The sequence below is a fragment of the Macrotis lagotis genome, chromosome 1, assembly GCF_037893015.1.
Source record: "Macrotis lagotis isolate mMagLag1 chromosome 1, bilby.v1.9.chrom.fasta, whole genome shotgun sequence".
Lineage (NCBI taxonomy): Eukaryota > Metazoa > Chordata > Mammalia > Peramelemorphia > Peramelidae > Macrotis > Macrotis lagotis.
This window is the reverse complement of record NC_133658.1, coordinates 281,289,433-281,314,208: the sequence shown is the minus strand read 5'-3', so window position 1 is coordinate 281,314,208 and position 24,776 is coordinate 281,289,433. Positions and strand designations below refer to the sequence as shown.

Genomic DNA, 24,776 nt, shown 5'->3' with positions numbered 1-24,776 from the left:
ATAAAAGAAGGGGGTTGAATTAGGTGGTTTCTGAGGTCTCTTCCTGTACTAGGTCTGTGATCCTATGACAGCTTTAATTGTTAACAAATTTTTCCTTCCATGAAGCTGTAGCTGCCTTTCTACAACTTTAATGACAATGACCTTGAAAGTAAGTTGTTTTAAACTGAGGTAACTGAAGCTTAAAGAACTTCGATTAACTCTGTTGGTTCAACTTGTCCATAATCATACACCTGAGTCTCTTCTGATTATAAATCCATCATTCTTTCCATTATACTATCCTGATTCTTTAATTTTTTTTTTTTTGGCTAGGACCTATGATGTCATTGGAATGGGGGACTCTTAAGTGAGAAAACTCCTACTGTATTCTAAGGTCTCTTGACTCCAATTCCAGTATTTTTTCTATTTTATCATGCTTTCTCCTCCATGTGAGAACTTGTCAAATGGTAGAAGACTTCAATCACATCCCCCTGCTAAATCCTCTTTTCTTAAAACTAAAATCTCTAGTTCTCTTAAATCATTGAATGGAAGGGTCTCCAGGCCTCTAACTAGTCTGGTTGCTCTCCTTTGAACTTGTTCTAATTTGTCAGTGTTCTTCCTAAAAATAGACTGTTCAGGCCAGAGTACAGCAGGGCTATCTTCTCATTCCACATAAAATTATTCTTTTAATATAACTTTAAAGCATATTAGGATTTTTTGGTTGCTATGTCCTATAATTGAGTTTTAAGTCATTTAATATCTTAGATCTTAATAAAAACAAAAACATAAGAAATAAGACATCTTTTTTGTGTTATATTTCACTTTGCAGAATTGGATTTCAAAATGTACCTCCCTAGAACCAAGAGGAAATCCTGAAGGAAAAAAGAAAAGGGTTTTTTTTTTTGAGGGCAGCTACTGAGGATACCATCTTTCAAAGAATGTATTATCTTAACTTTCTTTTAGTAATTGAAATGAGCTATAATGAACTAGTATCTGCTTTGCTCAAAGAAACACTTTAATAAAATTGGGAATTGATCAATTTCAGCCAACAAATATTTATTGATCTTCTTTATTCCACCAATCAATCAGAAAATATTCAAACTCTTCCTCTATGCCAGGAACTATGAGAAGGTTTAGGGAAATAAAGAAATAGTTGATACAGTCCCTTTCCTCAAGGAACTTGCCATTTAATATGCAAATAAGTAGGTATATGTAAGATAATGCACAGAATAAATAGAAGGTAATTTCAGAAGAGAAAACACTAACTCCTGGGAGGAAAAGTCTCTTGTAGAAGGCAGCACTTGTACTTTCTTGAAGAAAGCCAGGGATGGAGAGAGGCAGAGGTAGGGTGATGGAATCTTCCAGATATGGGGACCACCATTGTGAAGGCAGAATGTGCTGAGTGACGCACTGTATAAAGACAAGAAAGAATGGGAAAAGGTCAGGTTTTGAAGAGCTTTAAATTGCCCAGAGATGTTTGTATTTGATACCACAGTAATAGGTAACCATTGGAGTTTATTGAGGAGGAAGGTGTTAGTCAGACCTAAACTTTAGGAAGATCACTTTTGCTGCATTATAAAGGATGCAAAGTAGGGAAACCATTGTTAAGGCTATAGCAATACACTACAAGAGAGGGTGTTTTTTTGTCCTTAGTTCTCTAGGAGGACCATGATATCAGTGATATGATGTCATGACAAGTGAATTGAATCTGAGTGAGGAGGTGTTGTGCAAAGTCACCAGCTTCACTTTGCACTGTGGAGCCACTGGGTCAGGTGACCAGTTATGGCTCAGGATGACTGCAGATGGCCTCACAGAAGTGAGGAGGGCCTGGATTACAGTGGTGACTGTGGGAGTGAAGAGTAATCTAAGAGGTATTAAAATGAAGTTTTGCTAAATGCTATGGAGAGTTCAAAGATAAAGAAAACTTGGTTCTCCTACCCTCAAACAATTCACAACTTAACAGAAGAGATATGATATGAAATATAATACAAAGTAGAATAAGGCAAAGTCATTAGAGTTGTATGTACTATGTAAAATTCTTCAAAGGGAGAATAAATCACTTTTGTCTTGGGAAAGCAGGGGAAGTTTGGTAGAAGAAGTGACTTTTGATCTGGGATTTAGATGATTAGGACTTTAATATGTGGACATAGAATAGGACCATTTATCATAGAATCAAGAAACTATGAGAAATATTAGAAAAATGACAAATATGACTAAGGGTACAATGGTTCAGATGAAGGCTTTGTCTCTGGCTGAGGACAGAACAAATTTATCTGACTCACTTGAAGATTAACCTTGTGACCTTGACCTCATTGTGACAGGGTTATGTAGTAGTGAAAGAGTGATAGCCTAAATTCTCAAAGGACTTGTATTCAAATCTTACCTGGATTATAATCTCAGAGACCTTGGACTTCATTTAACTTCTCCAGATCTCAGTTTCTTCATCTACAAAAATGAAGAAACTGAACTGAATGACATTTTAGGACCCTTTGTGGTTCCAGAACTTTGAGTCCCAAGCTTGAACTTGGTGGAAAGGAAATGTTTGATGGGCTGAATCTGTTTTGACAAGATACACACACCCAATAATAGTGAAGCTTCTCTTGGTTGAGAAGACCTATTGACATGGAAATAATATGTAAATTTTAGACTTGATCATAAGATCATTTGAAATTGAAAGGACTTTCATCAGTCAACAAACATGTATTAAGTACCTCTTGTGTATAGCTTCAGATCATCTAATTTTCAGACTGGGCAGATAAGAGTCCCAGTTAGAGTTGAGGTTTTCCTTTCTGTAATGCTGTTGCTTCTGTAATAACCTATAAAGGGTGTGTGGTGGGGGAAGTATTTGCAGTGCCATCTGGGAAGGCACCCAAGGCCTTGCCAAGACTATCCCTCTCTGCCCCAGTGAGGGGCTGGAAGGACAAAGGGTATTGCTGATGTTCTTCTATGTTAATTTACTTTATTGATGGGTTTTATTTACATCCATTTATTTAAAATGAGACCTTAGTCCAAATGAATGAGAATTTAGATAAATGTGGTGCCATATGGGCTGATTTGTTTAGCTATATATGACTAAATAGTAGCGTGTGGAATGCAGTGTGAGTCACACCGTGTGCATATTCTGCTCACACAGGATTTAAATGCAGACAAGGAGCTGCATCCAAACAGATTTCATTTTCTCAGTTCCTTCCCCAGAAAAATAATAAACTGCAACATTGGAAAAAAAGAGTATTTCTTTAGTTATCTCCATAAACCCTTGCCAAATATGCATATGATAATATATTTTCCATCCTGCCTAGCCAGCACTTAAGCGCAGCATTATAACACTGTACCATCCTAGGAGCAGCCTGTGAGATGAGCAGGGAAAACATTTAGAGGAATTTAACTCTTTAAGGAATATTTGGGGGCTACAGAAGGGAATGCTGAAGAAGAGCCTGGTTCTCCTTGCTTCTGCGTTGTTGCTCCGGATGCCTATGGCAAGGAAGGAACTGGCGCAGCCCAAGGATATTAGCAAAAGTACATTTCCACGTAGATATTTTTATGGCCAGCCATAAATGTCAATGGGTAGAGACTGTTCCCAGCCAAAAGCTTTCCATGTTGTCATTTAATTTGGGATAAACACATTTGGAGCAGTACAGGTGCATTCGCTCTTTCCAATCTGCTAAGCACTTTGCAGACATTAAGTGATAATGTATTGTGGGCTACCTTTGGAGGGAGTAAGCCTTCCCAGAGCCAGGGACCCCATCATCCACTTTTGGAGGTGGGAAAACTCCCTTCCCTCAGCTGAAGGAGAAGGGCCAGTCGAGGAGTCGGCAGAACTCCCTTGGGGCAGAAGGCCCAGGATCGGCCAGCAGAGGGACCTGGAATTCTTCTCCCCTCCTTTCTCTTTTGCGGGTTTCTCCCCCCCTTTCTAAGTGTCACCTGTTCGTTTCCCCTCTTCCTTCTTTTCCTTTTCTTTCTATTTTTTCTGCTTCCCCCGGTTTCTCTTCGTTCACCCCCCCAGTCTCCTAGCCCCCCCGCTCGCGAGCCTCCCCCGGGGTGTGTGTGTGTGTGCGTGTGTGTGTGTGCGCGCGTGTGTGCGCGCGTCTGTGCGCGCCAGGAGTTGCGGCGTGTGCCAGTGTGTGAGTGTGAGTGTGCGCGCGTGCGTGCGTGTTTGGGAGGCGGTGCGGTGCGGGCCGGGCGCGGGACTGTCTCTTTAAATCGCCCTCCTCCCGGGCCACCTCCCTCCTCTCCTCCCCTCCTCTTCTCTCCTCCTCCCGCCGCGGTGCAGCCGCCGGTGCTGGGCGAGGTCGGAGAAAGTCCATGTGAGGAGGGAGCAGCGGAAATCACTTCCTGCCGCCGCCGCGCCGCCGCCGCGGCCGGGACCCACTCGCCGGGGAGTGCCGGGAGCCGAGGAGCCGGCCAGGGCCGGGGGGACGCGGCCGCCGCTGCAGGCCACGGCGCAGCCCGCTCCCGGGCTCCCCGAGCTGGCGCCCGGGCTGCGGAGGGCTGCCTGCAGGTGAGAGCCGGGCCACCAACTTCTGCGCGTCCGCGGCGGGGCGGCCCGCGGGGGGAGGGGCGGGGGCGCCTCAACTTGTTTACCCCGGGTGGGGACCCCCCCCCCCCGTGGCAGCCCCCGCCGTGCCCGGCGCGGGGACCGGGCGGGGGCGGCCGGGGGCGGCCGGGGTCCGGGTGCCGGCGCTGCCCCCGCGCTCCCTCCCGACCCCGGCTGTCCCACCTTCCCCATCCCCCGCTCCGCCAGAAGCGCGGCGGGGGGCCGGGCGCCGGGCGCGGGGGGCCGGGCGCGAGCGCCCGCAGGCCCCTTCCAGCTGCGTCCCCGCAGTGGGAGAACGAGGTGCCCGGCCCCTCCGCCAGCTGTGCGGTGGTGAAGGTGTGTGTGTGTGTGTGTGTGGGGAGGCTGAATGCCCTCCAGATGTGCCCTGGGAAGGGAGTTCCTTCTCTGCCAGCTGTGCGTGACACCCCCACGCTCACGCATTCCTCACTCCACTTGTGCTCCCGTAGAAAGTGAAGGGTTCCTAGTTTTTAGCCCCCTCTTTTCTAGAGGTTTCTCCGTTTCCATCTCTGCCCTTTAGTCTTGCTGTGCTTGGGGGATGATTCTGTGTCCTGACTACTCTCCCCAAGCACCCCTCCTTAGCTAGCTTTTCCCCTAATTTTCTTCCCAAATGGTGGAAAACTACACTGCTTGTGCACAACTTATCTAGAGTGTGTGGGGGGGTGAGCCAGGTTTAGTTTCTCTCTGCACTATTGCAGAGGATTAAACAGCCTGCTAGGTTTGCTGTTGGTTTGTGGTTCCTTGGAGTCATTCTTTTCTCTCCCTTTTTTAAAAATTTCTGACTACTCAGACATTGAATATTCTAGTCAAGTCTGATTAGATTTCACAGCCTTTCTAGTCCCTCCATCACTGGGAGATGAACTGGGGGAGGGGTGATTTAATTAGTTGGGGAAACTGTTGCTGCTAACCGGTTATCATCGCATCACCACCACCTTCAGACCAGACCTTCCCTATTCTCTATGTATTTTAATTCTTGGATTTCTTGAGAAAGTTTAAATCTTCCTTGTAGTTCCTGCATTTGCTAAGGATGGAAGGAGTAAATGCCCTTGAGGACAATGTTATCTGACTAGCTAATACTCAATTCTGGGTTTGTTTTTTTTGCATCAAAATGTTGTTCTGGGATGGGGCAAAAGAGTGGAAGGGAAAGGAGAGAGGGTGTCCCCTTGTTAAATCTTTCCTGGACTTGTTTAAAGTCTGACTGTCTCTTTTGTTTATGGAAGGGAGGAAGGGGGAAAGGAAGAGAGAAAGAGACTGAGAGAGAGAGAGCAAGAGCAAGCGCAAGCATGACTGGTCTAGGGGAGTGCTTCTTAAAAAGTCATCAATTCCCGCAGTGAGGGCCGGACTTAAGCCAGATGCATTCCGGCAGCAGAGAAGACCAAATCCTGTCAGATGCAGGCTGTTGCCTTCTTTGCTGCAGGATCTGGGACTGTCTATTGATTCGGTGTTCTCTGCCCTAGGGTTTTCTTTCACTAGTTGGACTGTTGGGAACTGGCATCTGCAATTAAACCCTTTGAAATCTGCCTAGGAAGCCCTGATGCTTGTGGGATGTTAAGTTGACTAGGCCCAGGATGGCTGGCATGTTTTCTAGCAGAAGAAGCAATGGGACCAAAGGAGCTTTTACAGGGATTGAGATCTGAGCCTAGAGATCAGAGACAATTCCTTCCTTTCTCCACTGACCATTGTGAACCCATAAATGTCTTTGTTTTCAGACTAGAGTAGTCCTAAAAGTTGTATCCCTGAAGGTTGAACACTTTTTCCTGTGGAATGTGCAAAGATGATGATAAAATGGATACCTTATTCTGGGGCCTGTACAAATGGTCCAGAGCAGCCTTCCTCTCTTGCCAGAGCTGTACCTCTTTTCTGTGGTCTTTGGAAGCCATACCAAGCCCAACCAATAAGCTGCATATTCCTGCAGCTGAGTTTTCTGCTATGCATTCATTGGATTAGGTGCAGATAGATAGCTTAGATGATAGGCCAATAAGGCCAAGGTTGAGTTTGATTTTGGGGGGGGGTAGGAGGGGTTGGTGTTTAAGCTTAGTCTTCCCTTTGGCCACAGAAAGAATGAGTTAGGATGCACTCTTTAATTGTAGAGTAGTAATTTAGAGTGTAAATAAATGACCGGGCTCCCTTAAATTTTTTTTTCAAAAGATCACTTTTTTATGTGGTTGATTTTCTATTATTGACTTCTAACCAATGTCTACCTAGTTTGTATTTAAAAAACTAAAACTGAAAAATTAAATAAAATACAGATTATCAATGTATATATGTTACAAGGGAGTGGAGAAGGGGTAAGTAATTGAACACATTCCTAAATCATTATGTTTAATTAACTGCTATTTTAGAAAATCCCTAAATTGACCCTCTCCTGCATGAATTGTCTAGCTCTTCACACAAAGGTTTACAATGTTTTCTGTGGAGTTGTATCTGGGCTAAGGTGAAGTCAATGCTGATGCCCCATAATAATAAAAATAAAGCCAATACATACAAATATTTTATACTTTTTAGAGATGGTGTATACAGAGTGCTTTGTTAACCTCAAAACCATATATATAAATACCAGCTTTTATCATTTTCTGGATAAAATGCTTTTCCATAGTGAGTAGAGAGCTATCTGGCTTTGGAACCACTCCAATGCCTTTGGCACATACTGGCTGTATGACCCTAAGCAAGTCATTTAACTGCTGCTTTAGGCAGCCTTCTTAAGTTCTTCCCCCAGAAGCTCCCAGCACTAATTAAATCAGATCTAGTCCCCCTATTCTGTTATTTGTATCATTTCATTTGATTATCCTTACAATTCTGACTGTGTTACAGGCGCTTGTATAGATGAGGAAAACTGTCAAAGAACACACCAGAAATAATTAAAAAAACCCAACTGGATGGGGATAAAGGGGGATTTACACTTCATGGGAAAAATTAACTAACTGGTCAGCGGTTTGTTCCTCAAATGAATAATACACCTCTGGTCCATTCTATTGTGATAGAATAGGAAAGGCATGAGATCTTATCATACTTTTCCAAAATATTCATATCTGTTCCAGATTTTAAAAGGAGGGAGTGAGGGGAGTCTCAAGAGGTTAACTGACTTGCCAGCCATGTATATCTGGACAATACAAATTAGGGAGTTCATTAATAAATACCAGGGGTAGGATTTAAACCCTGATCTTGAGACTTGAGACTCTGCTCTCTAGAGTATAGGTGTCAAAAACTCCCAAAACATTGCTGAGATTCAGTTTGAACCAGATTAAAATATAATTAGGAAATAATTAAAAAATAAAAATACAATAGAATACTATGTTTTTAAACATTCCATATGCAGCCCACAGGAATTCTTATGTACATTCTTGAACTCAAGTCCTCTAGACTCCAGGGCTGGTGCTCTATCTACTGCCTCACCTAGCCTCCCCATGTTATCTTATGGGGAGAGAAGATAGGATAGGGTTATTATTGTATTGCCCAATGGGAAAAAGGGGTTGGCTTTTATAGTGTGATTTGCTTAAAGCCAACCAAAAAAACCATTAGAGGAAGTGGCAGCCTTGTTGGTGTGTTTAAATACTATACAATGTTGCTGAGGTGTTTTAAAAACACAGTAACAAATAGAATTTTGTTACCCCTGTAACATATACCAGTTTTTATCTGAAGTCTGAACACCAAAGGCATTTCTTCTGGGAGCCTGGAGGACTCTAGTGATTTGGATGCCTTCTGATTGACTCTCAAGGCCATTGACTTCTTTGAGGAAGCTGAGTAAAGAACCCAGGTGCCCAGTTTCCTTCTCAGGGCCAGCTTGTTTCCTTTCTCCTCCTTCCTTCTGTTACCACTAAGAAGCACATTCCAAATCCAGTCACACTGTTGCAGAAGCTAAAGGAGGCATATCCAAGCCTACTTAATATAAAACACAGCTGGGATCAACTTATTAAAGGGCTTTCTATGTGTAAACTTTTTTTGAGCACAGGGTGGAGAAAAAATATAGATAAGAATGCCTCATACTATATTTATTTTTGGCAAGGCAATGAGATTACTGAAGATTATTAAGTGTCTGAGGCAGCATTTGAACTGAGGTCCTCTTGACTCCAGGACCAGTGCCATTATTCCACCTAACTGCCCCTAAAAAGAATGTCTTAAGGAGGGGGTAGGAGTAAATATCTACTGAGCAGAAACACCCCACCCACCCCCCAGTATGTATTACATAAATATCTTGCAAGGACCCATCAGCCTGGATACTAAACCTCATCATCATTATCAATCCCTTCATCACCATCAGTTCCTTTGACTGGAGATTGGAACCATGGATTTTAAGGAGGGATCTTGGCTCAGAACATCTCATTTTTTGCCTGGTTGCTCTTCTTTGGGACTTCTATGACTTTTCCCGCACACCTCCAATGAAGTACCTTTGCCTTTTTGTGTATAAGCTCCTTAAGATTATTTGTAACCCTAGCTCTTAGCATAGTGCCTGGGACATGGTAGGTACTTAATAAATTTTCATTGAATGACAGTACTATCTATACCTGGACAGTGAATGAGAAGCAAGTAAAGTGCCAATAGAAGATGTAGAGGATAATCGATGACATGAAGATTTAGGGTCCAAGACAGGTCTTGGAGAAGGTGGTGTGGTATTTGAGTGTATGATTAGGAAAGCATTTCAGGCATTAGGGAACTGACTGGGTGGAAGGGAAAGCATGGCATTTGTTATTAACTTGTACTGTAATAAAACCATTCTAATATTGTTTTATATATTAAGGTGCAGGAGATGTTACTGCACATAAGTATTGTGGACAGAATGGTAAGAAATAATAGATTAAAAGTTATTCTCTATTAAGGTTCTCAGGGAGATAATTTGAAAAGCCTCATAATCCAACATTCTACTCTTCAAATTATCTCCCTTCCCCTCACCCCTATGCCTTGCCTTCCAATATACCCCGAAACAGTCTCAGTTTCTAAGATATGAATTAGTGGTGACTGCTTACAGGTTTGGACAAGGCAGCTTTTCTTGACTTCCAAGACAGAGGATGACCCCCAACCTCTGGCCTGTTAGTTTGGATTTTGGTTACAAAGGGGACTGGGCAAAAAGTGGATGGCACAAGGCCATCCCACTATTGGAAAAGGAAGAAAGCTCGTGTTAGTATAGCGTTATCTTCATAAACGTATGTAGTTATTTATTATTGCCTATTGCAGGCATATCACTTTACCATTTCTGTCCCTGATTTCCACTTACGTTTTGAATCTGCTTCCTCAACTGTTAGCATAGCTAAGAGCTCATGTCCCTCCTTTTGCTAAGGTTCTCTAGATTCCATATCTGCAGCCTCTTTTGCATCTGTAATCCTCCCTGAGGATTGCATCAGTTCTCATTGCCACCATTCTATCTGTACAGCTATCCTTTAAATCCTCCAGTTCTGATAACCACTAGACAGATCTTCCTGCTCCCACTCTTATCTTCCAGGGTGCTTGCCTTATCTCCCTCCCAGGGTGCCTGCCTTGGATAATCAGGTATGTTGCTACTGGGCAAGCTACTCAAATCCATCTGAATCTTAATTTCTTCATCTGTAAAATGAAGAGGTTGGACTCAATTACTTCTAACTCCAAATCTTTGACAGGTGCTGTGATATTTCACATGTTGCCAGAATAATTTCATATCTATACCTGGTTAACCATTTTTCTTAAAATCTTCTGTGCCTCCCTATTTCCTATCGAGTAAAGGGTCCCCTCATGGTATCACCTGTGGGGGAAGCATTACCTTCTCAGTTTTATTTTCTACTTCCTGTCAACTACTCTACTGTTGTACACTCATTCTTCAGTTTCTTTGCTTATGTTATTCCCAGGGTCTGAAACAACTTTTTCCCTCAATTTTTTGAAGCCCCACCTAAATACCCACCTCTTCTAAATGCTTTCAGTCTTTACATCAAAAGGAACTTCCCTTTCAAACCTCCAAAATACTTTGTTTTGTAACCCCTTATTGTATTTATCACATCCATATGAGTTTAAGTTATCCAAGGAAATCATATCTTTTAGATTATAAATTCTTTGTGGGGTGGAATGAATCTTATCTAAATTAGTAGCTTCAGCCCTTGTTCTGTTCTTACCCAAAGACTTGTTGTTCAGAATCTCCCATGCCCCCTCCCCCCTCCCCCCTCTCCCCTTCCTTTTTAAGTGGTAGAAATCTCCCCTGCTGAATATAACCTCCTTGAGGGCAAGGACTGTTTTTATGTGTGGGTATTTGTATTCCCTGACCCTGAGTTTAATGTCTGCATATTTAGCAAGACCTTAGTAAATGTTTGAATTGGATGAATTGAATTGAAAATCCTTTTGACCCAGAGGAGTTCTGTATAATGATACTTTATTAAAGTTTAGCTGCAGGATTATTAAGAATTCAAGAAAGGAACAATCCTTTATTTTTTTTCATTATTTTCCCCCTTAGTAAAGTTGTATGAGGCTATCAGAATGCTAAATGTCTGAGTTTGGGAATTGGAAGACCTGAGTTCAAGTCCAAACTTGACCACTTGTTTGGTTTTACTTGCTCAAGCTATAATATTAAGGGATTGAATTAGATAGTTTCTAAGATCCCTTTTAGTTCCAAAATAGGCAATTCCACAGTAATGTTTTTCCTGTGCTTTCTGTAAACTGTCATTCCCTATATCTAAATAATCCAAATTTTTTAAAAAAGGGAGAGGTTACATAAAAATAAGTTAGCATTTATATAACCCCTTAAGATTTGCATTCCTTTTATTCTCTTAACCCTGTTGGGAGGTAGGTGGTATTATTGTTCCTATTTTGCAGACTAGGAAACTGAGGCAAATTGAGGATAAAAGTACTAGGCCAGCATTATACTGCTATTAAGTGTATGAAATCTGGTCTTTCTGACTCCACCTTCCTTTCTTCCAACCACACCCACCCCAGGCATCTCAAATTACCTAAACAAAACTTTTGTTTTATTGAACAAACAAAAACTTGGTGACTGAATTATGAAATGTGGGATTGGGGAAGGTGGCCATGAATTTCCATTATTATTTGATGGCTCCCATCTGAAGCTCCTAATTTTTTCCCTGGCACAATAATAATAATAATAACTGAAATTGATATAGCACCTCAAGTCTTACAAAGTATTTTGCATACCAGGTTTTATTTGATTATCATAACGCAGTGAGGTTTAGGTATCATTATTACACAGGAAAAAGCTGAGTTTTAGTTAATTCACTTGAGAGTCACAGAGAATTGTTATCTCAACAAATATTCAAAGCCAGGATTAGATTTACTATTCATAATAGCTAGTATGTTATTTTAGAAAGTCTTATTTATAGATTGCAAAGCACTTTACAAATATTACCTGATTTTTATCCTCATCTACATTATCTTATCCAGCTATCTTAGCAGGTAGGTGCTACTATTTTCCCCTTTTAAGATAAGGAAACCTAGGCTGACAAGTCTAGTGACTTGCCCAGTCCACTTAACAGCCAGTATCCTAGGCAGTATTTGAATTCAGTTCTTCCTGACTCCTGTGCTTACCTAGATCCCTCTGGACAATTAATTGTTCTCCTTTGTCCTATCAAAGCATTATAAAAGTCTGGTAACTATTCTTATGTTGATAAACTGTGGGTGAACAAAGTGTCAGTCTGGAGTCATTCCTCAACTCCATCCCCCATGTTTAATCTGATGCCAAGTCCTGTGGATGTTAACCTTCTACAAGAATCCTATCCCAGTTTCCCCATAATAGTGGTACCTCTCCTGATGATTCTTTCCATTTACAACATGCATCTTGTTTGTTCAGAGTTGTTAGTATGTTGGCAAGGACAATTTTGCTGTTCTTTATCCCCCAGCCCTCCTTCACAAAGTGCTCAGCAAACATTAGTTACTTAGTAATAGATGTTTTTTTATTGATTGTCCTTGATGGATTTGGAAGACTGGTTCAAATTTCATCTCCTACTTTTTTTTTTTTGCAAGGCAGTGCCATTAAGTGACTTGCCCAAGGTCACAGAGTTAAGTAGTTATTAAGTGTCTGAAATCAGATTTGAACCCAGGTCTTCATAACTCCAGGGCCAATAGTCTATCTACTGCACCACCTAAGCTGCCTTCCTCATCTGCTACTTCTAATCTGGGTGTCTTTGGGCGTCCTTGGGTAAGCCACTGGCATTTTATTCCTCAGTTTCCTCAAATAAAAAAAATCTGAGAGTTTGGACTAGAGTAGTTGCAGTCAAAGTAGAAATGCACATTATCTATGTCATTATATTTTTATTTTTATTTATCTCAATTACATTTTATTCCGGTTTGGGCCTCACAGGAATTTGTGGGCCACTAGTTCATTCCTCTGGAGTAGAGAATCTTTAAGGTCCCAACCTTTTTTTTTTCTTTTTACACTAAATTTTAGTCATAACTGAGAAGACTTTTTAATTTATATAGATATATACAAATTAGCATAGCATTTGCACAACAGAATCTTCAGGTAGATAGATCAAATGGTTGTAAGATTGAAATCCAGTGGTGGTCACTGATGGTCAGAATAATTAATGAAATGAGGTCCTTAAATATAATTTAGTTCAACTTGAAGAAGCCAGTGTGAAAGACAGAAGCACAGGCCATACTTGGGGCCATGCTGGTTCTAATGGACAAGGCACGACTGAGCCCCCTGGCAGAATTTATGAGGGTGACTCCAGTAGAGCTGTTGGTGACCCATGGCTCCATTAGTAGAGATGCAAGCCAAAAGCCCAACCTCTTTTCTAAATCCTATAACTGATTCCTAAAGTTTATGGACTAGTGGGTGGCACAGGTTTGGAATTTTGAGTTCAGATCTGGCCTTAAGACACTAGCTATGTGTTGATCTTGGGCAAGTCACTTAACCCTGTTTGCCTTAGTTTCCTCATCTAAAAAATGAGTTGGAGAAGCAAATGGAAAACCACTCCAGTATCTGTCAAGAAAACACCAATTGGAGTCACTGGAAATCAACACAACTGAATGACTGAACCATAACACTTTGTTGTCTGACTTGTTACTGCCAAAATGAACCATATCTCTGTAATATGCCACATTTCTTGCCTTGAGCATTCTTTCCATTCCTAGTCTAATTCGGAAATTTCATCATGAAGACATACCTTATGGTACTTTTTTAAGGCATTGATCTTCTGCTATTTTGTATTGTAGTTAATCTGTGTATATGCCTTAATTTTCCCCTCCTCTCCTTCACCAGATTATAAACTCCCTGTAGACAAAGCATGATAGGTGTTTAATATTTATTAAATTAGACTGCCCTTGGACTGCAAGTTCATTGTAATGGTTTGAAAACAAATAAAAAACACTGCCATTTTTAAATGTTCCTCGAAGTGGATTTTGTTTAAACTAGATAGAATGAATATATGTATAGATTCAAAAAGCATTTTATTAATGCTTAGATTTATTGTATTTATTAATCTATTATACAAATCCCTATGCTATAAGCACTGGGGATACAAATAGTACAGTAAATAAAGCTCTCAAGGAGCTCACATTCTATTCTAATAAGTGAAGATAAGTCATACAGTAGATTTTAGAAGTTTGGACCACCTCTTGGTAAGGGGCAATGGCAGGGCAGTTGTGCTGCATCTTTTATGAATCAGATGAACAAATAAGATGACATGTATCTTTGGCAAACCATAAAACTTTATATAATTGGTAGTTACTAAAATGTCCAGTGACCAAAAACCATATTCTTTTCTAATGTTGATAACTTTTCAGTATTTAGGGTATGTTCTCAGACAGTGAACTTGGGGGGTTGGGGGGGTGGTAGAGAAAAGGATCTTTATCTTTAATGCACTAGTTCTGGGACTCTTGGGCTTACCTGCCCAAGTTAATATAGGTAATATAACTTAAACTCTACCTCTAATCTCTCTATTCTCCCCTCCCAAAGAAACCCAACATGACAAACTTTGCTTTGCACATTAGAGGTTATTTTATAATGTGAGTATCAGTAATCTTCTTCAAGAGATTTTGAACTGCTAAAAGATGATATCTTATTAAAGCATGGATGGTACTGTGATGCATTCCTTCGTGCAAGTGGCATCTCTTATTTTTGTGCTCTGTATCCTAGATTCATACATGAGCAGTGTGTTCCCTTCAGTCTTTTGGGAGCCCACCCTGAGTTGAAACTGGAACAAGAAAGCACGTGTTCATCAAATCATTAAGCCAGATTTCAAATCTTTTTTCTGCTGGGTGTCTCTGATGACTTAGGTAAATAATATATTTCACAGATTTATGTAAAATTGCATTGCTTGGGTGGGTTTCTTTTGTCCCAGTTTACTGATGGAAAATATAAGTCAAACAACTTGGCCTCTAGTCCTGGCTTTGCCACTAACCAGTTCTATGAACTTGAGCAAGGCGCTTCCCCTTTTAAATCTCTGTAAAAGGAGGAGATTGGACTAAAATAACTCAGTCTCCTTCCAGCTCAAAATCTATTCCTACTTTAAAGCATTGTGTCTAGACATTTTTTGCCCTAATAGACTTAACATCTTTCTTTGTATACTATGTATTTTATCCTTCATCCTTGAGGACAAGAGCTATCATTTCATCATTGTACGTTACCCAGGATTTAGAATGGTGTCATACATAGAATGGGCATATAATAATTGATGAATTGAAATTAAGTAATGAGGAAAGGTACAAGACCCATTGGTATGCTGTCTTTTTATCCACTGTATTTTTATCCCTTCTTTGATCTATCACCCAATCTCATCCTCAGTTATTCCTTTTTTAGTTGTTTTTTTTTTTTGCAAGGCAATGGGGTCAAGTGGCTTGCCTGAGGCCACACAGCTAAGTAATTAGCTCCAGGGTTGATGTTCTATCCACTATGCCACCTTACCCCCCCCTTCCTTTTTTTTTTAAAGAAGTGACTATTTTGTGAAAGAGGTCATTCAAGATACCCTTTTGCCAAATCTAATTCTCTTAATTCATTCCTTATCCTCTCTCTTTTGCTTCTCTTTCTGCTTTTTATTTTTTTTTACCTTCTTTGCCCTGACCAACCCCTCAAGCTACTTTCCCCTTAAACATGAATTTTCAGTTCAGGGTTATCTTCACATTTTTTTCTTCCCCTTAACAAATTCTTTGACTTGTTCATTTGTGGGCCAATCTTTTTAGATTTTTTTCAAGGCAATGGGGTTAAGTGGCTTGCCCAAGGCCACACGGCTAGGTGATTATTAAGTGTCTGAGGTCTGATTTGAACCCTGACTCCAAGGCCAGTTGGCTATTCACTGCACCACCTAGCCGCTCCCGACTCAATCTTTTTATACCTATAATCTCTCAGAGTGCCAGTCTTTTATTTTCATTTGCTTTTGAATATATGCACCTAGATGCACTTGAGACTCTCAAATTAACTGATTTTCCTCTTCTACCCCCCCCCCCCCCCATTCCTAGCTTCATTATTTCTATTGATGGCATAACCATGGTGCCAGGCTTGCAGTGTTGTTTTCTTTTCCTTTTTTTCTCACCCCATAATCTGAATCACTTAACAAGCTCTATTATTTCTATTTCTCTTAGTTCTTTTAACCATCCTGTCTGCTCCCATGTCTATGGCTGCCATGGCTCAGACAATCATCTCTTTACTTGGAGACTGTTATAAAAGCTTTCTTTCTCCTTCATACTCCTGCTCTCAACACTGTACCCCTATGATAATTTCACTAATTAAAAAAACCATAGTGGATTCTCTAATCTGCTTTCAATTTAACTAGTCATATCTCATACTCTTCCCTTTCATATGGGAAGTCTATTTGGCCTTGAAGGCAGGGACTGCATTTCTTCCTAGTTGCATTTGTGTTTCCAGTACACAATCCCTGGCACATAGTAAGCATTTAATCATTGCTTATTGATTTGACTTGATAGTGACCCAAGCTTCTTACCATGTCCCAGTCTCCCTGTATTTTTTTGGTGCTATCTCCCATGGCTGGAATGATGATCTGCCCTTCATTCCCTTCACTTTCTCTTCCACAGGCTTCATCTTTTGATGATGCACCTCCTTTCCTTTAGGGTTCAACTCAAGTTCTCACTGCTCCTTTAAACCTTGTCTGACATCCTTTTACAATCTGTGTGCCTCATTTTCCCCAGCTGACAGTCATCCAGACTCCGTGCAAATTCAGCAATTTGTCTATTTGCTTACTATGTACTCATCCCAAGCTTCCTTGTATCTTAATTGGTTATTTGTCCTCCTTTTAGATTGTAAATAGCTTAAAATTCTGTCAAGGTTCTTTGCTTTGTGTTCACAGTGCCTACAGTAGTGCCTTGCACATAGAATGGGCTTAGTAAATACTTAATAAATTGAATTATATGATATCTTGTACTTTTTTTCTAGTTAATGATCTGGTCACTCCAACTCGATTGAAAACATTCTTGAGAAGACTGTTCAAATTGATGGCATGGAGTTAGTTTAAGGCCAGATTTCTGTTACTAAACAGATATCTCTATACGTATGTCTCCCTTTTTCTTCCCTCATTCCCCTCGTCTTTTTTCTTTTCCACCCTTTTTTTGAATTTTGCTACTAGGTATCATATGAAGATACAGTATCCTTTGTTCATCTGAATGATTTTCTTTGCTGAAGGAACCTGAGGAAAATGTTCTTTTATTGTGGATCAGAAGCCATTAGATCACTGAGCCTAGATAACCAGCCCTGTCTCCTTCTTGCCCCTTCTGCCAAAACAAAAACAAAATTCCTATTCTCTTCCCACTTCATTTCTGAATATAACTTTCCCCTACATCCTTAGCAAGTTATCTCTTAAGTTAAAGCTTTTAAGTAAAAGCAAGTTAAGTCTTTTAACAAAGATGTAAAAAGAGAAGTGCTTGTGGTAGGAGAGCAATATTTTAGTCCTGTATCCTCAGGCAGGTTGTTTTTTTTTTTTTAAGGCTTAGTTGGTTTACTTTTTTTTTTTTAGGTTTTTTTGCAAGGCAAATGGGGTTAAGTGGCTTGCCCAAGGCCACACAGCTAGGTAATTATTAAGTGTCTGAGACCAGAATTGAACCCAGGTACTCCTGACTCCAAGGCTGGTGCTTTATCCACTGCGCCACCTAGCCCGCCCCTTTTTAATGATTTTTTTAAGAAAGATTTTATTTGAGTTTTACAATTTTTCCCTCATTCCCTCATTCCCTCATTCCACCTCCACTCCCACAGAAAACAGTCTGTTAGTCTTTACATTGTTTCCATGTTATACATTGATCTCAGTTGAATGTGATGAGAGAGAAATCACATCCTTAAGGAAGAAAAATAAAGTATGAGATAGCAAAATTACATAATAAGATAACTTTTTTTTTTCTAATTTGAAGGTAATAGTCTTTGGTCTTCAAACTCCACAATTATTTCTCTGGATACAGATTGGTATTCTCCATTGTAGATATCCCTGGTTGTTGCACTGATGGAATGAGCAAGTTCTTCAGGGTTGACTTTATAGAACTTGATAACATTCATTGAATTATATTCTTGAAAGATAAGTCATATTCTTCTTTTCCAATAACCTAAAGAGTAGATTTCGGGGTGGAGGAGTTTCTGGTAATTTAATTTTGTAATGTTAAGAGATCCAGAATAGTATTTCCCAAACTTAGAGAGTTTGGGTTGAATCTGGGAACTCTTCATCAAACTTTTTCCTGCCTATTGTTTTATCTGTCCAGTCACCTAAACCCCGCAGTTGCACAAATATATTTCTGACATGTTTCCTCTTCTTTGTACCTTGCTCAGCACCATCTTCTCCCTTTCAGTTTTGGTTAGAAATTGTGTAGGATTGGTAGAGCTACCCAAGAGATCACCACACACCAGGAATGGAAACAGTACCTTGGGAAAGGCCACCTACTCTACAATAATATTTTCTCCCTTTTGATGCCTAAGGTTCCACTACACACACTTTTTCTTGGGGGTGGGGAGAGCTGGAGTGAGAACAAAGGACTTCCCAAGACCATAGAAGAAACAGGAGTGGAATTAGACAACTTGTCCTCAGTCAAGATGCTAATGGAGTGTGAATGATGTCTCTGAGGCTGAGTGGTGGAAGGTGTTGCATATCAGTCATGGTAGCTTAGGTCCCCTCATACATCAAGATGGGAAAATATAAGGTGAAGTACTAAATTCATTATCTCTAAAAATGTTTGCAGTAATGAAATAACTTTCTGGGACTGGAGAGCTCAATCTGAAGTACTACTCTTGCTCCTGAAAAATAATTCAAATAGCCTCCAATTCCAATCCTGATCCCTGTTCTGTTGCTATGTAGCAAATCTCTACCTTATACCCACCCCCATTCTGTTAATGTTTTATACAGTTATATGTTGTATCACTTTTTCTCCCAGGTATGTGTGGCACTTACCAAGTTAGGTTGGTTATTCAACTGTATCCTTGCCCATTGGCAGTAGGTGGTACAGTGAATAAATATCTGAACCTGCAATCAGAAAGAACAGAGTTCAAATTCATCTTCAGATACTTAATAACTGTGTGACCTTGAGCAAATCACTTAACCTATTTGCTCGATTTCCTCACCTTTAAAATGAGGATAACAGCATCCACCTCCCAGGGGTTTATAAATATAAAATAGGATTATTTGTGAAGCACTTTTATTGCAGACCTTAAAAAGTTATATAAAGGCTATCCATTATTATGCAGAATTGTTACAATGTTTTGCTAGTTACCTTTGACCTTGGAGTGTGTATATTTGATACCTTTGTGAATTTTTTTTTCCTCCCACCACTCCCTTCAACCAATTTTCTTGCTTCCCTAGCATATTGAATGGGTAGGGGAGAACAAAAGGTGGATAAAGTAAACCCAAATGAGCTATATTTGCTTCTTATACACATTCTTTATAAAGGAGAAGATTTGCAAAGTTCCTTAAACTTGAAATTATGACACCTGGACTTATCATCTTGCCTCTTCCTACCTATTCAGTGCTAAGGTTTTTTGAGCAACTTTTTTTTTTAGGTTTTTGCAAGGCAATGGGGTTAAGTGGCTTGCCCAAGGTCACACAACTAGGTAATTATTAAGTGTCTGAGGCCGGATCTGAACTCAGGTACTCCTGACTTCAGGGCCAGTGCTCTGTCTACTTCCTCCACCTAGTTGACCCCCAGTCGTCTTCTATATTTTACTATAAATTTAAATCCTTTTAACTTCCCAGGGACATGTGCCTTTCTTCTAGTACCTAACATTGGTGATTGTACATAATAGTTGTTCTTTAAAGATTTCTTGATGAAAAAGTTGGGGAAGTTAGAATTTTCAGTTGATATATATGGATTTCTCTAGTTAAGATATTCCTTGACCTTTCTAGCTGGAGATGATCAGAGGTATGTATGGGAATAGTACCTATATTTATCCAGTTTAAGGGGAGATGGGAGAGTTGTGATAGATATTCTTGGTGTCAGTAAGTTCCAAGGAGGTTAAACATGAAAAAGCAAATGGACTGTCATGAACTGAGCCAATGATTCCCCTGGCATACCTTTCCTCTTTGGTTATTCAGCTCCTAAGAACTGTACTGAAGGTGGTCTACTTGCACTTATTTACTCAGATTCTTGGGGCAGTACCTGTTAGACTATGGTTTCTCTGATGGGTATATTCAGTTGAGTCATTTTTAAATCAGACCCTTTGAAAATGGTTGTTTTAAGTTCTTAGTACTTTCTTGATATAATGGCATAAGCTGAATGTGATGCTCTTCTTTCTTAAATAGGAAGATGACACACCTGAGATAGCTCTACCATAAGCAAGGGCTGCACAGAGCTATCTAAATTCTACCTGACTCCTTTATGACTATCACATTTGCAAGATTAGGACAAAGAATGGTGACTAGGTGACACAGTGGGTAGAGTACTGGCCCAGGAGTGAAGAGTACCTGAGTTCAGATCCGGCCTCAGACACTTAATAATTACATAGCTGCATGGCCTTCGGCAAGCCACTTAAGCCATTGCCTTGCAAAAATCCAAACAAACTAATAGTTGATCCATGTACAGACCAGTTCTAAGACTTTGACCTTAGTAACCCTATTTTCTTACCATTTACCTATTAGGCATGATAGGTTATTGAAGGTACCATCTGGACCTGGAATCTGGAAAATCTGATTTCAAGGCCTGAATTAGTAGCTGTGATGACTGATCAGATGATTTAACTTTTGTCTGCCTCAGTTTTCTTGACTGTAAAATAGAGATAATAATAGTACTAGTACTTTTAGACTGTGGTGAGAATCAAAGAAGATGATACTGTGTTTCCCCATGTATAAGATACACCCTTTTTAAAAAAATTTGGGGTCCAAAAACTGGGAACATCTTTTACAGTGGTTGTAGATTTTTTTACTTGCATTTCCCACTTTTTTGTGCTTGCTGTCTTTATGCTCTCTGTTTCACGTTTGTTATCAGTATATTAGCTATATTTTGCCATGTTCTGCCCAGAAATGGCTCAGAAAAGTATAGTGCTGAATTCAAGTTCAAAGTGATCCTGCTTGTAGAAGTGAATGGAAATCGGAAATGGTCCTCCTCCAACTGAGAAAACAATCTGGGACTGGCTATAGGAAGAAACCCTACTGAAAATGCCACTGCAGAAGGCCAGGAGAGGCAAGTCAGCACAATGGTCCAAGTTAGAGGGGGAATTGAAGAGATGGATTGAAAAACAAAGAGCAATTGGAATTCCTGTGGCCCCAGAGATGGTTCAGCAGGAGGCCAGAAGAATTGCTGATGAAAAAGAAGTGACTGATTTCAAAGGAGGACACAATCTGCTTCATGTTCATGAAACAGAATGGACCAGACTCTTCCAAAAAAGATGCCTGAAAGCTATCAGCAGAAGGTCCTTGAATTTCATGATGAATAAAACTTGAGTTCAATAAATTTATGCAATACATTTTTTCTGATTTTGGACCTCTAAATTAAGGTGCACCTTATACATGGGAGCATCTTATATATGGGGTTTTTTTTTTTTGCAAGGCAATGGTGTTAAGTGACTTGCCCAAAGTCCGTGCTAAGTGAGGCTGTGTTTGAACTCAACTCCAGGGCTGGGGCTGTATGGGGGGGGCTGCCCCCAGGGTATATTTGTATAGCACTTAGCACCAGCACATTGCCTACTATATGCCACTTAATATATAAATGCTTGTTTCCTTCCTTAAGGTTTGAGGTGACTTTTCTGCCTCTTGAGTCTATTGCCCCTCAAGGTGGGTTTGTATCAAGGATTCACTCCCCTCCCCCCCAGCACTTTATAAATATAAATGAGCATCATTGATCCTTTCAAGGCCCTTCCTTTTCTGCTTTTGGTTGCTACATTCGGTCCCCCTCCCCCTGTCCCCTTTTGGGGTTAGCCAAGACATTAACCAGGTTTGATTGAAGGATCAAAACTTTCCTGGGATCTAGCTCTCAAGATGGCTAAGGGAAAATATAGGTTAACCATACACTGGAGGGTGAGGTTTGCAGGCATCTTTACTTGACCTTATTCACGAAGTGACAGGAATTGTGACAACCTTTGTGTCTTTTTTAGCAAATCAAGTGTTGTACCAGGCTTGCCTCTAGATGAGATCATTTGCAAAATATGTTTCCCAGCTTGCTTCGGGCATAATTCATCGTGTCAACTGCAATTGCTCATTTGTTAGGAACTGAGATTCATTAGCAAGTTCCTTTTTTTCTTTCTCTTTTTTTAAAAAAAAGAAAAGGAAAAAACCAACCAACCCCAGCAAATGTTATTTAAACAAGTCTGTGAAGGGTGGAGGTACTATGTAGACGTCATTACCCAGGCTGTATTTCTCCACAGATGATGTTTGAAAGTAGACAACTCTTGTTGTTTAGGGACGTGAACTTTAGGAGAAAAGTAATTTGGTCCCCTGTAGGGAAAGAGGGGGGGAGACAAGTGGTTTGAATTGCATTGGCTTTTGTTGAAGGAATCCCGAAATGGGGACAGCCTCCTGGATTTCCATAGATGAAAACTAGCTTGTGGGTACTGCTTCTGAAAAAAGGGATGGATTGTGGGTTGATTAGTGGAGCCAATATCATGGTAATCAGGCTGAACTGAAAGAGTATTTAAAACTGAAGATGTATTCTCAAAAAAGGTGAAATCTGTGTATCTCTGGTGTATGAGTCTATTTCCAGTTTGAGTTAAGTCAAAAGGAAACCTTAGCCAATATAATTTTTCTTTCTGTCCTCAACATTCATTTCCCCTTATCTTTTCCCTGATGCATACATCAGTACCATGAAAGTGGGATTTTCTGGTCTGAGATCACTGTTCTTTCTACAAAATGACCTTAAAATAATGAGCCAGTTTTCAGATTCAGTGAATGAACACATGTTTCTTTTAAGAACTGTTTCAAAGTGCCATGAGAGAGTTCTATGCTGGTATTTTTTCTTTATCTAAGATATCGTTTGCAAATAGGTGGGATCTGAATGAAGAACCCAGGTCTGCATTTCTTTAATTATTTTGCTTTTTTTCTCCTTCCCCTCCCCCACCCCAGGAAATACTTGAAAATCTGTAGCCACCCCTAGAAAAGGGGAGCAGAATGCATTAAAATGGATAGAGTGCTACTATTGGTTGGTGGCAACCTGCCCAAATACTGCCAGTGTGCTTGGGAAGCAAATGCCAGGGGGGAAGTAGGGTGGGTGGATGGGCAGGCTGAGGAACTGCATAAAAGTGACTATATATGGTCACTATGGTAAGAAGAGAGCGCCTGCCTCCTGGTGACATCTCTCCAATAAGCCAGACTCCAGTGTCCAGATCAGTTTATTGTTTGGCAAAGTTGGGGAGGGTTAGGACTGGGGGAATCTTTGCTTTGCTTTGAAGCCAGCAATTTGTATCAATCAGGGCTCTTTGAAGAGTATATTGATTTAGGAAGGGGGCACCAGATGTTTGCTTCCTTAGAAATCTGGAGCCTGCATAATTTTTAGCAGGAAGCTAAGAGAAGAAGGGGGGAAAAAAAAGAGCCCATGTGCAAAGAATTGCAAGAGGGAGGCAATTGAAGGCTGGCTGACCAGCCTACCTTTCTCAAGCTGGGAGAATTGGAGAAAGTTTACCAGAGAGAAATCTGTGAAATCCCTCCATTTTCCTACCTTTGGGTAGGAGGATTAACTGTCTTTTAAATCCTGGCCATTCAAGAAGTGTTTGTATTGTTTTCACAGGACATCAAAGTCATAGGTATATGAAACCCAAGGTTAAATGAGGCCTAGAGAGCATGGTGAATAGAACAAGCCTTGCCAGGCTAGCCTGAGTTGAGTTTGGACTTTGCCATTTACATAGGCTGAGCTAGTCACTTCATCTCTGGAGCCTCAGCTTCAGCTTCAGTTTCCTCATCTTTAAAGAGAATATAATACCTGTCTTGCTGCCTGCCTACCTTTGGGAGCTGCTTAATAAATTGTAGTTATACTTAGGTAAGAGGATCCCACCTGTGAAGGATTATTTTTGTTATGTATAGAAGAGGCATATTTTAAGGGGAAACAAAGAGGAAAAGTTTACATCAGGAAATACTTAACTGCTTGTGGAGGGAAAGAGAAAAGCTGAGGATCAAGCTGATTTCCCGATACTTCCAAAGTACTAGCAATGACTTGTTTCTCCCAAGATCCTTCTCGCCTATCAGTGGGTAAAAAACACAGTGGGAAATTTGATTGGGACTTGGGGCATGGATTTGTCTTGTTCGGTGCAATGTGATGGTTTGTCCAGATCTCCTGGAAAAGCTTTGGTTCTGCTCATTGCTTTGGAACTTGCTGGGTGCATTATTTGCATAAAAGCTGAAGATAAAAGTTCTTTCTTAGCTGTGTGGCTAAATGTGGAGGTGGTAGCATACCTTGGGTCATTTTCTGTTGTTTGCCAAGCACAATCTTAGGGCAGCTGTGGTATGTGGTTGTAGATTGCAGAAATTGTCCATAAGACCTGACAGATATTATTAGCTATATGATCTTGGGCCAGTTAATTAAACCTCTTTTTGCCTTAGTTTCCTCATCTATAAGATGTGTATAGTAGCACCTACCTCATAGGGTTATTGTAAACATCAAATGAGCTTTGCTGGATCTGTGCTATTGGTGATATTAAGAAATGGAAGTCACAATCCCTGTTTTAAGTTTTCTGTCCAGTTAGTGTAAACAAAAGAGAATAACATAAGAGATTATAGAAAGATTAGGTACTGATGCTCTAAGGTAGGATGGGCTGTCAACCAGAATTTTTAAAGTACTTATTATATGCTTGAGTGCTGTGTATGCTGATCATGCAAATAAAGGCAAAAATAATCCCTGACTATGCAAATAATTAGGTATATACAGAAGATATAGCACATACAGATAGGGCAGCTAGGTAATCCAATCACCTGATACTGTACAGTGGTAGAGTTGCTAG

At 40.4% G+C, this 24,776-nt stretch overlaps 1 protein-coding gene across 2 annotated transcripts in view; it reads left to right on the top strand.

Moving 5' to 3' along the window:
• Positions 1-4,413: 4,413 nt before the first annotated feature.
• Positions 4,414-24,776, top strand: part of NACC2 (NACC family member 2) — a 120,584-nt gene continuing 100,221 nt past the window's right edge. For both annotated transcript variants that reach the window (XM_074210682.1, XM_074210679.1), the window contains exon 1: positions 4,414-4,474. The gene's annotated coding sequence lies outside the window, so the exon portion shown is untranslated. The remainder of the gene's footprint in view (positions 4,475-24,776) is intronic.